Source organism: Lissotriton helveticus, chromosome 1_1 (genome assembly GCF_964261635.1).
Source record: "Lissotriton helveticus chromosome 1_1, aLisHel1.1, whole genome shotgun sequence".
NCBI lineage: Eukaryota > Metazoa > Chordata > Amphibia > Caudata > Salamandridae > Lissotriton > Lissotriton helveticus.
Genome location: NC_136057.1, coordinates 1950842963 through 1950857985, shown reverse-complemented (window position 1 = coordinate 1950857985; position 15023 = coordinate 1950842963). Strand labels below are relative to the sequence as shown.

The 15023-nt window shown below is 42.3% G+C and overlaps 1 long non-coding RNA gene across 2 annotated transcripts; it reads right to left on the bottom strand.

Moving 5' to 3' along the window:
* Positions 1-5239: 5239 nt before the first annotated feature.
* LOC144776015 (uncharacterized) lies at positions 5240-6801 on the bottom strand. 2 transcript variants are annotated; one of them, XR_013600573.1, is made up of 5 exons: positions 6750-6801; positions 6577-6639; positions 6132-6231; positions 5952-6039; positions 5240-5600 (listed from the first exon to the last, which is right to left on the bottom strand). It is a non-coding gene; the product is annotated as an uncharacterized LOC144776015 (long non-coding RNA). The 2 variants fall into 2 exon arrangements; XR_013600572.1 differs by lacking the exon at positions 6132-6231 and having other exon boundaries at positions 6750-6799.
* Positions 6802-15023: the final 8222 nt, after the last annotated feature.

The window sequence follows — 15023 nt, the reverse complement described above, 5'->3', positions numbered from 1 at the left end:
GCCTGTGTACAGGTTCGTGATCGACCTCAGAGAAGTGAACAAGATAGTTATCCCACAGTTTCCAGTTGTCCCCGACATTACTGCTTTATTGACGATGGTTCCAGCTTCAGCAAATTGGTTCTCGGTGATTGACCTGAAGAACTCTTTCTTCAGCATCCCGATTGCCGAGGAGAGCAGAGATATTTTTGGATTCAATTTAGGAGGACGAAGCTTCCGCTTCAAGTGCGCTCCTCAAGGCTACTGCGAAAGCCCATCAATATTCAGTCAGGCCCTGAAAACACAACTAGACACGATTATTCTACCGAATGGTTCAACTCTGATTCAGTACGTAGACGATCTGCTGATCGCTGCAGACACTGAAGAGATTTGCAAGAAAGCTACGTTGTCATTATTACGTAACTTATGTGACATGAAGCACAAAGTCTCTCTTTCCAAACTACAATTTTGCAGACAAGAAGTAACCTACTTAGGTCACATCTTGTCGAAGGAGGGAAGGAGACTGACACCAGAAAGAATACAGGCAATTGCAGAACTGAGTGCCCCAAGGACACAGAGAGAGGTTCATGCCTTCTTGGGCATTACATTGTACTGTAGACAATGGATACCGAATTTCTCACTACTAGCTAAACCCTTGCTGGCACTACTCTGCAAAGACACGCCAAATCCTATGCCTTGGTCTGAAGATTGCCAGACGAGTTTCCACAAGTTGCGTGATGCATTATGTTCGGCTCCTGTGTTGGGAAACCCCAACTACAGTAAGCCTTTTACATTATATGTCCATGAGAAGGAAGGTTGTGCATTATCAGTTTTAACACAACATTTTGGGGACAGACAGCGCCCATGCGCGTATTTTTCGGCAACTCTAGACCCTGTGGCTAAAGCCCTACCAAGTTGTCTGAGGGCTACCGCCGCAGCAGCTGTGTGCATTCGACAATCCGCTGGATTAGTCATGAACAATACTCTGATCGTTATGGTTCCGCATGCAGTAGACATTTTACTAAACAGGACGAAGACACAACACCTTACTAGCGCTCGACTATCCAGTTACGAACTTACACTGCTAGCAAGTCACATCCACATAAAGAGGTGCGATGTACTGAATCCCGCAACGTTATTACCCATTCCGACAGAAACAGACAAGATTGATAACCATGACTGCTGTTTTAGGACAGAAGAAGAGACAAAAGGGAGAGTAGACTTACAGGACACTCCCCTTCCTGAATGCAACGATACTTTATGGGTGGATGGTTCATGTTTCAAGCTGCCGAATGGTGATACGACTGCAGCATATGCCGTAACGACATTACACACCATTATAGAGACCGCGCGCATTTCCCATAATTCTGCACAAGCTGCAGAGCTAATTGCGCTTACCAGAGCATGTGTGTTAGCGAAAGGAAAGCGAGTGAATGTGTACACTGACAGCCAATACGCCTTTGGTGTGGCTCACAGTTTTGGGAGATTGTGGCGTGAACGTGGGTTTCTTACGTCACATGGTGCAAAGATACAACATGGTCAGTTAGTTAATGAACTCCTCGAGTCACTGACCTTGCCACTACAAGTTGCAATTATAAAATGCAGTGCACACAAAAAGATTCAGGATGATGTTGGCCGCGGGAATGCATTTGCAGACGAGGTTGCGAAAGAGACTGCAAGGAACACAATGAGTCGGATGTATGTTGTAGGTCCCGCTAGATGGATTACTGATGTGGGAATGTGTGAGGACACCATCGAAAGCGTGAAATCTATACAAGCCGAGGCAACTGAGAAAGAGGTGAATGAATGGAGAGAAAGTAAGGGTAGGTTAGATGCGAATGGTTGTTGGGTCGAATTGTCAGAACACCAGCGATGGCTATTACCTAACGCCTATGTACTTGCAGTAGTAACAATGGCTCATGGATTTGCGCACATCAGTTCGAGAGGAATCTGTAAAGTATTGGCCCCAGTATGGCAAAATAGCAATATCCCGAAATATGCAGAGAATGTGGTCAGAAACTGTATGGTGTGTTTGAAGTACAATCCCGGTAGGGGAACCCCAACTCCAGCTGGTCATTTTGCGCCTCCAACGTATCCGTTCGAGGCTTTGCAGCTCGATTTCATTCACATGGAGAGAGGCAACAATCTGAAGTATGTGCTCGTTGTTGTTTGCGCTTTCTCCAGGTGGGTGGAAGCATACCCCCTTGAGGACAATACTGCCTTGTCAACTGCCAAAGCCCTTGTCAAAGAGTTCTTCCCGAGATTCGGCATGCCTAGAATCGTCTGGAGTGATAATGGAAGTGAATTCGTAGAACGCGTGATGAAGAGAGTGTGTGAGTGTTTAGGGATACAACAAAAATTCCACTCTGCGAATCACCCCCAATCAGCTGGATTAGTAGAATGCTACAATGGCACTTTAAAGCTCAAATTAGCCAAGATCCAAGCCTGTACAGGTCTTAAATGGCCTGACGCCTTGCCCCTAGCACTCTTGTCAACCAGAATGACCGTCCATTCCAGGTTAGGACTTAGCCCCCATGAGATAGTGTTTGGCCGCCCAGCCAACGTCTGGGGCGTGCCAAGGCCAAAGAAACTCAGTGAAATAGAGCACCCCGTACTGCTTGACTATTTGTGCGAATTAACAACTAAATTGTGTGTTTTACACCAACAGGTTCACAGTTCCTCTCCGCCAGCCTCTGACGATCCAGGTCACTCCATCGAACCCAGCACGTGGGTCTTGGTGCGGAATTTCCAGCGCACAAACAACGGACAGCCGAGGTGGACCGGACCGTACCTGGTACTTCTTTCAACGAGATCAGCTGTTCGGGTGGAAGGCAAAAAGAACGGGACCCATTGTAAACGGGTCCCTCTGCCCCTTCCATACGACCGGTGGGTCAAGGAAGGAATTGCCGACTCCGAGACAGAATCCGTACCTCGCTTCATCCCTTTCAGCGATGCACGTTTAAAAGAAACTAGTACCGAACAGGAGAGTGATCATATTTTACAAGGATTTGTGCCACCGTCTATGCAGTTGGACACTACCGAACCTGAGACATTGTTTGAAGACCACACCGTACCAGGAAAACAACGGTACAATTTAAGGTCTAAACAAAGAGACTAATAAAAGCAAACTAATGTGATTTCCCTTTCCCCTACGAACTATTTTTAATTTTTCAGCTCTCTCACTCTCAGGAAACTTGCTCATTTTTGATTTTCGAACCGCCATCCGGTTCTGCTGCTAGGGTCGCGGTTGAAGTTTGGGGAGTGCAACTGGGGACGTCTAGGTCAACGGTTCTGGTTGGTCCAAGGGAGTTACCCCGGACTGAACAGAGCGCACTCCCTGGCAGAACCAACCTACCACCGCGGGCAGCAACTAGAGGATGGAGTTTCCTAGGGTAAAGAGACCTACCAGACTCACGAACTTTGAAAGACAATTATGCACTGTACTGGCCAAAAGAAGGTTTTTGATAACGTGTATTTTAATGTTGTGTAGCATAACGATGTTTTTGACTGGTTATACTCTATTCGTATTCCGAGTTACTTTTTCAAATGACACCCGGCCACCGCCTCCTCCCACTATCTCTCCACACTACTTTCACCCTCTACCTGAACACGAGTCTGCCAGAAGACTCGAATTTGTAAATAACTCATTCATTGAACTTCTACACCAACACCAGTCCATAATGAACACATCGAACTGTTGGGTATGTGGACTCATGCCGCACACGACTGATAAGGGTATCCCATACTTCATCCTGCCATTCAGTTATTATGGTTCTCTGTGGGCTTTCCAGACCATGTTCCTAATCGCCCTAGAGCCATACCCGACCCGTTCTACTGAAAGTGATTCCAGTAACAAGGCACTAGTAGCAGGGATAAGAAATATGAGTAGAGAGTTCGACACCTATCTTACGATTCCCAAAGATGAACTCACTCCGTACACTCGTTGGAACGTAACTAAATATGGGGTTTACCTGAGTAAGAGCCAGACAGCAAAGAAATCCCGCCCAGTTTGGATAGTACCCAACCGAGGTCACTTATGTTTACAAGGTATCGGCAGGGATCCCAAAGCACAATTAGAAAAGAGTATATGCACGGAAACCTATGTGTTCGCTTCCCGAACTTCCCCTATACTATTAGCAGCCAAAGGCACGTATTTCGTCTGCCATGACCAAGCCTACACCTGGTTGCCCCCTGACTTTTCCGGTACATGTTTTATCTCATTTCTGCTGCCTCCCACGGGGATGGAAAACACTGATCTTCATTGGGATGATCTTAGCACTCCTGTTTATGTTCTGCCTGTGTGTACAGTGCGCTCCTGCACTATGTGGCCTCTGTGCTACCTCATGTGTACGGAAGCCTGTGTCAAGGGACGAACTGAGCAACAGAATGATGCTACAGCAGCATCTCCACGAATTCCTTCAAACAGACTTAGACTCGGATTAACATGAATTATTGCCTTATATGAGGGCAAAAGGAGGGTCTGTGGTTCTGAAATTCTGGACCCTACCGTTGTCCCGGTATCGAGGTCCGATACCCGTGTCCCGAAACATCAACGTACCATGACGAATTTGGTGTCGACGAACCGATAATGATTAGGACATCATTCCTATGCATTTGTGTCATGATCGAGACATGCTAACACCCCTGAATCGTAGTTTCCGTCCCGACCCCTCAGACTCCATTTTGTAAACGGTATCCATTTTGTGTCTTGCCCTCATGATAAGTCAATTAAAGGTCGAGCTTGATCTCAAAGGACACGTCCACCTTCCCTGACTCCCCCCTGACCTGTCCCAACTGACTCCCTTGCCTCCAGCCAAACCTGTTTGGGCAGCTCCTCGCCCAGTGGCCAAACACGATAGCATCAATGTACAACATACCACAAACCATTCATCGCGTACAGATCATGTTTTCTACACACATACACAGAAAGAGTAACAAGGGTACTCCCAATATTATTTTCAGGTCTAGAGGAGGGAGTAGCAAACCAACAGCAAACTAGAAAAACCTCTTAAAGGACCTATATTGCTTTACAACTCGGCATTGATGCTCATTAACAATTTATAAGGGATGCAGACATTTCTATGAAATCATTCACTTTGAATTTTTGATTTGATTTCTTCAATTCTTTTATTTTATTTTATATCATTCTTATTTCATTTTTCTCATTTTTTTGTGACAATATATTCACAATCATTTTTAGTATACAGTGACATAATACATTAAATATAAAAAAACACAAAGTTGGGTTATTGCTGGTCTGGAACCCCAAGACTTTGTTGCTATCTTTCATACCATCAGTCATACATACTCAATCACTCATACTCTCTATCTAGACAAAACTATCACAACAAACACAATGAAAAAAACACAGTGAAAAAAGGTGAAAACAATTATTTTGTGTCCTTTTGTAGATTCCTCACGATGTTGATTTAGTATTAGGGGTTGGTAGTCTTTTCACTTCATATTTTTCTCTTACTCCCCATATATAGTTGTGACTTATGTGAGGGTCTCTGATGCGTACGGCCTACGTACGTTTCGGTGGTATCATTTCTTTACATCACCTTCCTCAGGGCCAACATATAAAATGGACGACACACTATTAAAAACAAGGGGTTCACATTTATCTGAAATGAGAACATAGATTCCAGCATTAATGTCTATGCATCTTTAGTATACATTCCTACTTCAGTAAATTTTTCTTTTTCATGCTATGTGCTATGAGCGTGATGAGATCGCAGACAAGGGCGGATGATCACATACGTGTAGTGAATAGTACCTTATATCCCAAAGTGTAAAGACAACTTTTTAACCAAGAAATAGGGTGAATTCAGAATTTAGAAAAAAATGCAGAGTTGGAGTTGGATGGAAAAGAAGGAAAAAACAATTTTTTTTTTCTTTTTTTTGTCCGGTTTACTGATTTTGATGCACTCGCGCAGCATGCACTATAGGACATTTTTGACAGAGATATGGTCTACCTGTGACTTATTAAATGTCTCCGTTGTGGTGGGACTGAATATCTCCGCTCGTTTCGAAAAAACTCCCATGAGTGGCAAAATCGCCTACCTGCCAGGAGAATATACATGCGCCCTAGTTAGATATGGGATTCAATATTAACCAATAATCATAGCTCGGATTCATCACTGTAGCAGAATTACCGGTATCGCTATGAATCCAGTGCAGTCTGAATGCTTATTCGGTGGTTTTATTTGTTTCAAAAGGGGCTTTAAACCAACTCGACGCTGGAAATATAGAGTCCTGAGAATGAAATAAAGACAGTGTCACATGTTGGGGACAGAGCCTTTGCTAACTGTCTACGTCAGGATGTTTCAGTAAAGTTGACCTATTTATCTGCCAATTGTCTGTCTGCAGAGTTGCATAAACATCGAACTTATAGTTTCTGATTATATAAAGTTTGGCTCTAATAGACTTTCCCTTTAGTAAAACATCTCACAGTTAGAGTTGTTAGCTAAATCTGTACTGCCTCCGAGACTCATTCACAGTGCGTCTGTCATGTAGGAAGGCTAATGCCTCCAATAAATAGGTATTGCTATCGTTTAAATAAGTCTTGTACAATGCAACGAGGGAATTTCCTTTCCTTACCTATTTTGACTCGAAAACCCGAATGTGGAGCAAATATTTAAAGTCTTTTCCGGCAGCGTGTCCCTGAAAAGCAGAAGACCGTGACAAAGCTCAGAAAGAATTTCTGCTTTGAGATGGATTGCACTACGCTGTTGCATACTAAGGAAAAAGCGGGGCTGGGGTGAAACGCTTACCTGCAAACCTTTAGATTGACGTCTAACGAACAGCGCCTTCGGCCGATGTCACTGCCACTGACATTGTGCACTGGAACGTCGTTTCTTTTTATAGTCTGGGCTACAGCTTAATTGTTTGCAGCTGCGTCGAATCCTCTCGCTTAGAGATGGATGTAGGACTGAACATGGGTATGTGTTCAGGAGAACTAGTCTACACAAAGAAGGGACTCAAAAATGGATATAAATATAAAGGTGACGTTTTTTTGCGTAGCGCTAAACCACGAAGGGGGCACCTATGTTGATATAAATACAGATCAAAGAATGCTGACCTAACGTTGCAAAGAGTGCTTTTATTTAGAGGTTTGAGTGGGCTCAAACTTCGGTATGGATAAAGTGGCTATTTATTTGATTATAATGTCGAACATTTTTGTGCTGCATTTTGCATTATTTGTATTTTTAATATCTACAGAAAATACCAAGCCAGGCACCAAGCCTTAACTTCAAGCAGCTGCCCAGTGATGAAATCGCCCCATAATCTCTAGTTACCTCTAGTTCTTCTAATTGTACATAGGCAGATCTTTAATGGGTGTCTGTATAGCATAGTATCAATAGCAAATTGAGGTTTGGCTCAGCACAGTGTGCTTTTAATCTAATTACAGGGAGTCTGTGTATGGTGGCATAGCCCTCTGATATTCTGCAGTTGCCAGGCTAGGATTAAGTGCGCCTACTATGTGATGATCCAGCAAATTTCTTCATTATGCCCATGGCGTACCGTGTCAAGATGGAATATCCAGAATGTTTCCCGCTGTTTCCTTAATTTAGTCATGTCTTTCCCTGGGTCGTGTTGTACTCGTTCTAAGATCAACCATCGCATATCTTTTTCTGTATGGCCGAATTGGGTATAATGGGCTACCATGGGGGCATTGTGTTTGTTAGTTCTGACAGCTGATTTGTGCTCAGAGAATCTCACACGAAATTCTCTGGCAGTCTCTCCTATGTAGCCGAGATTGCAAGGGCATAGAATTAGATAAATTATATTTGATGTTTTACAATTTGTCATCTCTGTGAGCTGGCCTGTTTTACTTCTATAGGTCCATAAGTTACCTGGGATGATTTGATCACAAGCATGGCAGGTTCCACACCTATGATTCCCTTTTGGTAATGGTTTGCCATCTATGGATCGTTGGCCAGTGCTGTCTTTATGTTTTTCTCTGCTGTGAACCAATTTGTCTCTGAGGTTGGGGTTCCTTCTGAACGCTATCACGGGTCTTTTTAGTTCTGTGTCATGGTCGTTGGTATTTAAAATTTTCCAGTTTTTGTTTATAACCTGTCTAATTTTATTGTTGAGGGTTGTGTGGTTTAGAACACAGACCAAGTTGTGGTTAAGGGCTTTAGTGGGTTGATTAAATAAAGCGTCCCTATTGTAGTATTTAGCTCTTTTGAGCGATTGGCGAACCAGTTTTCTTGGGTACCCACGTGCCAATAGCCGGTCTTGTAGTTTTTTTGCATGAATCATAAAGTCTTGTATGTCTGTACAATTGCGCCTAATTCTAAGAAATTCCCCAAAGGGGATAGAGTCTTTTTGACACGGGGGATGGTAGCTCCCGTGTTCTAAGATGGTATTTTTTGCAGTTGGCTTACGATACAGGCTGACCGTGATTTCTCCTTCGCTGCTTTGGACCCATATGTCTAAAAATTCTACCTGTTTGGATGAAAAATTGCAGGTGAATTTCAAATGTGGGTCTGCTAAATTTAGCCACTCCATAAATACTTTTAGCGTTTCTTCCGTGCCCGTCCATATAAAAAATATGTCATCTATGAAACGATGCCACATACTGACATTTTCATAGAATGGGGCTAGTTCGTTAAAGATATTTTTTAATTCGAACTCTCCCATGTAAATGTTGGCAATACTGGGGGCACAGGAAGCCCCCATGCTTACTCCCTTGATTTGATGATATAAGCTACCTCTAAATTCAAAGAAATTGTTATGCAAAACAATCTCCAAACATTCCAGGATGAAGTTGTTGGGTCTGTTTCCTTGTCCCGGTGTTCTAGCAAGGAGCGCTGCCACCGCTTCCATTGCTAGATCCTGGGGGATGTTGGTATAAAGAGATTCTATATCACATGTGACTAAGAATTGTGTGTCTTCATTGAAAGGGGCATGCTCTAAGGTGGTGATAATGTGTCCCGTATCCTTGATGTAGGAGCTGTATGTTGTTGTTAACGGACAAAGAAACGTATCTAGGTATTTTGATAGTGGTTCAGTGTTGGAATTTATAGAAGCCACTATAGGTCTGAGGGGTGGATCTCGGATATTTTTATGTGTCTTGGGGACACCATAAATTGCCGGAGTTACAGGATTGGCTTTTATCAAGAAGTCCATTTCTTTTTGACAGATGAAACCATCTGTGAATGCTTTATTGACTTATTTCTATTTGTCTTGCAAGCTCAATAATTGCTCGTCTGTCAGTTCTTTTGTAGTGGTCCTCTACATTGAGCATGTCATAGATTTTATTGGAATACTTATCAGTATCCATAATAACTATTCCCCCTGCTTTGTCGCACGGTTTAATAGTGATGTCTGCATTATCTTGTAGTAGTTTTAAGGCTGTTCTCTCTTCAGTGCTCAAGTTTTGTTGGGGTTTAGGGATATATTTCATTATTTTTTCCAGTTCTTTTAGTACATTTTTTTCAAAAATGCCCACTTCTGGGCCTAGCATTTCTAGTGTTGGCGTGAAGGTGGATGGTAGTTTGCATCCAGAGAGATTAACCTCTTCTTCATTATCAGCTACACCATCAAAATATTTCTTGAGCCTCACTTTTCGAAAAAATGAGAAAATGTCATGGTTTATTTTATATCTATTGGCAAACGAGCTGGGGACAAAGGATAGTCCTTTACTCAGAACTTGTATTTCTTCTGAGGATAGCTTGTGTTTAGATAGATTAAATATTGGGATAACTGGTGTGTTACCTATTTTTACTGTTTCCAATATTGTTGCCTCCTCGTCTGTACATATGGCTGAGGATGCGGAGGGTTCGACTGTTGGTAGTGACTCATATTCGTTCCTGAGTAGCGGGGTCTGTAAGATCCCCTGCCTCTCCCTAAAAAAGAGGACCGCCGTGGGCCCCTACTGAATCTGCCTGTTTGATTACCTCTTTGATTGCTGTCATGATACCCGTAATCAAGATCTTCTACTAGTAATCCATCAGGGTCTGAGTCTGAAGAGTTGGTTTCCGAAAAATTTTGAATTCTTACTCTTTTGTTTTGTCCATGATTTTGAGCCCCTTGATTATATGTTCTAGTTCCCATGGAAGTCTGATCATTATAATCTGCCTGATAAAAATCTGGTCTCAAGTAGGGGTAGATTTTTTCATGTGAAAACCATCTAACATCTTTTTTTAATTTATCCATTTTTTTCTTTATCAGGAAAGTGTCAAACTCTTCTATTTCTTCATTAATTTCTTTGAGTGTTTTTTTGGCTTCTTCGACTACAGGATTGGCTATCAGTTTTTCTTCTAATTCTGTTATTTCTCTGTGAAGTATGGCCACCATCTCGCGGACTGTGTCTATAATTAATAGCATCCAGTCTCGCGAGCATCTGTTAGCTATTAATGACCACCTTTCAAGAAATTTACGTACTTCTATAAACAGGGCTGGCATGTTACGTACTCTGAGGCCTGTGGGGATAACCCCTGCTTTTAGGTACTCACACATGAAAAATGCATGGGATTCCATACGTTTGGCTTTCTTTTTCAAGTTAAGTAATTTGAGCCATTCCCCATTAGAGTTGGACAAGGGATTATTATTGGCTGTGCTGCTACCCGTGATTTGGCCTAACATATTAGCATAGTCCTCATCGGAAAAGCCAAAAGTTTTTAGATTATCCATATTTCCCAACAAGTGATAAGAGAAATTCTCGATATAAGTTCTACCACCAGAGTACAGACAAAAAACAAATTGCAATAAAGTGTGAGGCAAAATAAGGTGTTCTACCGAGGGGTGTTTACAAACAGGTTCAGTGATATTCTACATAGATGTCATCCGACTTTGTTGTCTGCTACACAGAGGCAACTATAGCATGTACTGGACTAGATCCAGAAAAAGACAACCCTACAGTAAAAACTGTCAAGACATAGAAAGAGTAACAAGGGTACTCCCAATATTATTTTCAGGTCTAGAGGAGGGAGTAGCAAACCAACAGCAAACTAGAAAAACCTCTTAAAGGACCTATATTGCTTTACAACTCGGCATTGATGCTCATTAACAATTTATAAGGGATGCAGACATTTCTATGAAATCATTCACTTTGAATTTTTGATTTGATTTCTTCAATTCTTTTATTTTATTTTATATCATTCTTATTTCATTTTTCTCATTTTTTTGTGACAATATATTCACAATCATTTTTAGTATACAGTGACATAATACATTAAATATAAAAAAACACAAAGTTGGGTTATTGCTTGTCTGGAACCCCAAGACTTTGTTGCTATCTTTCATACCATCAGTCATACATACTCAATCACTCATACTCTCTATCTAGACAAAACTATCACAACAAACACAATGAAAAAAACACAGTGAAAAAAGGTGAAAACAATTATTTTGTGTCCTTTTGTAGATTCCTCACGATGTTGATTTAGTATTAGGGGTTGGTAGTCTTTTCACTTCATATTTTTCTCTTACTCCCCATATATAGTTGTGACTTATGTGAGGGTCTCTGATGCGTACGGCCTACGTACGTTTCGGTGGTATCATTTCTTTACATCACCTTCCTCAGGGCCAACATATAAAATGGACGACACACTATTAAAAACAAGGGGTTCACATTTATCTGAAATGAGAACATAGATTCCAGCATTAATGTCTATGCATCTTTAGTATACATTCCTACTTCAGTAAATTTTTCTTTTTCATGCTATGTGCTATGAGCGTGATGAGATCGCAGACAAGGGCGGATGATCACATACGTGTAGTGAATAGTACCTTATATCCCAAAGTGTAAAGACAACTTTTTAACCAAGAAATAGGGTGAATTCAGAATTTAGAAAAAAATGCAGAGTTGGAGTTGGATGGAAAAGAAGGAAAAAACAATTTTTTTTTTTTTTTTTTTGTCCGGTTTACTGATTTTGATGCACTCGCGCAGCATGCAGCATGCACTATAGGACATTTTTGACAGAGATATGGTCTACCTGTGACTTATTAAATGTCTCCGTTGTGGTGGGACTGAATATCTCCGCTCGTTTCGAAAAAACTCCCATGAGTGGCAAAATCGCCTACCTGCCAGGAGAATATACATGCGCCCTAGTTAGATATGGGATTCAATATTAACCAATAATCATAGCTCGGATTCATCACTGTAGCAGAATTACCGGTATCGCTATGAATCCAGTGCAGTCTGAATGCTTATTCGGTGGTTTTATTTGTCTACACACATACACACCTGTCCACGCTCCCTGTTTATGGCCAGTTTTATGACTAGGAGGTGCCTTCTTTTATTGGGGCTTCACCGATATCTGATGGGAGTTCCGGGCTTGGCTGGGTAATCTATCACAAATTGGACATCTAAAATACGGGCTTGCCTACATGACTTCGCTCTTTTGTATTATTGTAGAAATATGTGTATAGCCATATCATAAACTCAAGAATTCTTGCTTGCAGCTATTATTTCTGTATATAAGGAGAAGGCTGGTTCTGTAAAAACGAACAGTCTCCTGAGAACCCATGACCCGTGTTTGTCGTGCTTCTAGGACTTCTGTTACTTGGTAGCTGCCAATAAAACTTGATCTCTGACTGCGACTAGAAGACTCCGTGTTTCTGTGGTCCGGAACAGGGAAAACTCAGAGGTCTTCGGGTGTTATCCCCTGGCACCAAACGGGTTCCTAAAAACCCGTTACCTCATATGGGATGCCTTTAAGTGCTCTCTTCGAGGAATAATAAGGAACAAAACAATGTACCGAAGAAGGCAGTACGTTCAAGAAATAGCGTCCATCGAAGTAAGTCTTCTGGCAACACAAACTGAAATAGATGCTAGTAGCAACGATTCTAACTGTGATCTGTCTCAGGTACAAAAGAAATTGCTTGCATTAAAAGATAAATTGGCTTCCGTCCTGAACCAGCGTATTTTGCAGAAATGGGAGGTGAGCAAGCTAGCTCATTTTGAATGTGGTGAAAGGGCGGGCAAGTTGCTGGCCTGGAAGGCAAAATCCGATCAGGCACGTAATAATATAGATTCTGTAACAACTATCAGTGGTACCTGTACTTCAGATGCAGACATCAGATCAGCTTTTAAGGACTTTTTCCAGGAAATATATCATGAAGACATGAATATCACGGCTGAAAGTATAGAGAACTGGCTGGAGGGTATTTCCTTGCCATCATTATCCACTGAGCAAAGCACCTTTTTGGATAAAGAGATAACAGAGGAAGAGGTAGTTTTGGCTATACGGGGGAGTAAGGGGGGCAAGGCAGCAGGGATGGACGGCTTGCCATCTGAAATCTATAAAAATCTGGTGATGGAGGTATCCCCCTTCTTTACTATTTTGTTTAATCGGATATTGCGGAGGGTGCGTCTCCACCAGCATCTTGGAATAATGCTTCCATTACAATCATTTTAAAACCTGGTAAGCCGGCGTCTGATTGTGGCTCATACCGGCCTATATCAATCCTAAATGCAGATTATAAAATCTTTGCATCACTTCTGGCAAATAGGCTTGGTCGGGTTGCCCCTGATGTACTGCACTTTAATCAGAAGGGCTTTGTTAGGGGTCGACAACTCCACGAACTAACTTATGACCTCATAGGCGCAATAGACATCGCGACTAAGGAGTCCATTCCGCTGGCTGTCCTCACGTTGGACGCCACCAAGGCCTTCGACAGGGTTAATTGGCAATACCTGTCGGGGGCCTTGGCTAAATTCAATGTGAGGGCAGGTTTTTGCAGAGCTATAAAACTGCTGTACCAGAATCCATCTGTCTGTGTATTGGTAAATGGGGGTCTGTCTGAGCCCTTTGCAGTAACGAGAGGAATGCGACAAGGTTGTCCCTTGTCGCCCCTGCTGTTCGATCTCTATATAGAGCCCTTTGCTCAGAAACTAAGAGAAGATGCTTCTATCAAACCCTTAATTTATTGAGATTGGGTAAAAAAGGTGTCTCTCTATGCAGACGACGTTATGATAATGACATCAGATATTAATACCGCGGTTCCGGCGGCCATTAGATCAGCCTTGGAATTTGGTAAGGTTTCGGGGTACGAGGTAAATGCCTCCAAGACTGAGATAATGGCATGGAACGATGATGCAACTGTATATAAAGACCAACTCAGCACAAATTTGCGGTACTTAGGGATAAATATAGTAAGAGACATAAGCTTGATTGTCCCTTCAAATTTTGCCAAAGTTGCAAAAGAATGTCAGAAGCTGATGAAAACCTGGTTGCACCTCCCCCTGTCTATATTAGGTAGGGTTAATCTGGTGAAAATGTCTATTCTGCCGAAGGTTTCTTTTTTATTTAACTCAATTCCACTTTTCTTTGACCCTGTATTGATGTCCAAGCTGCAGGGTGAAATTTCTTCATTCATCTGGAACAATAAAAATCCAAGGATCGCCTGGAAAAAAATCAGGCGCCGCAGGGATAAAGGGGGGTTGGTGGGCCCGGACTTGCAGATTTACGCATGGGCTTTCCAACTAACACACGCAGGCATGCTGCTAAAAATGACAACTTATGCAGGTGTCGGGAGTATGTTCTCTACTCTATGGAGGTGTGAGGGAGTTGGTCAAGCCGGATACTTGTTTAAATTTGGTGACCCCAAATTCTTTAAAAAAATTAAGCTGAAGGTGCTGCAGGGGCTGGCAAAAACTTGGCACAAGGTGAGGTCTTCAATAAAATTGGGGTATTATTCTAGTAGATCCCCAATATGGGATCTTCCCTCGGCTCCAGGCTGGGTGGGTGACACTCTAGCAATCCCGCTGAGAGAGGCCGGAATTACATCTTGGGGTGATCTGTTCATGGAAAGGTCCTTGCTCCCATGGGAATATCTAGTGAACAAGGTGGGGCCGAGTTTTTCCAGATTTAAGTATTTGCAAATTTCGAGTTGGGCCCAAGCGTTATACACTCAGACCTTACGGGGGAACAACTTGCCAATAGGGGCAGCGAGTGAGCTTGAGTCTCTTTTGATAGATAAACCTCCAGCGAAAAAGGAGACCTCCCTATGGTACAAACTGATATTAGAAGAAGCAGACAGTAAATTTTGCCTCCCTGAGGTATTGTGGGGAAACTTGATGCCTGATACGG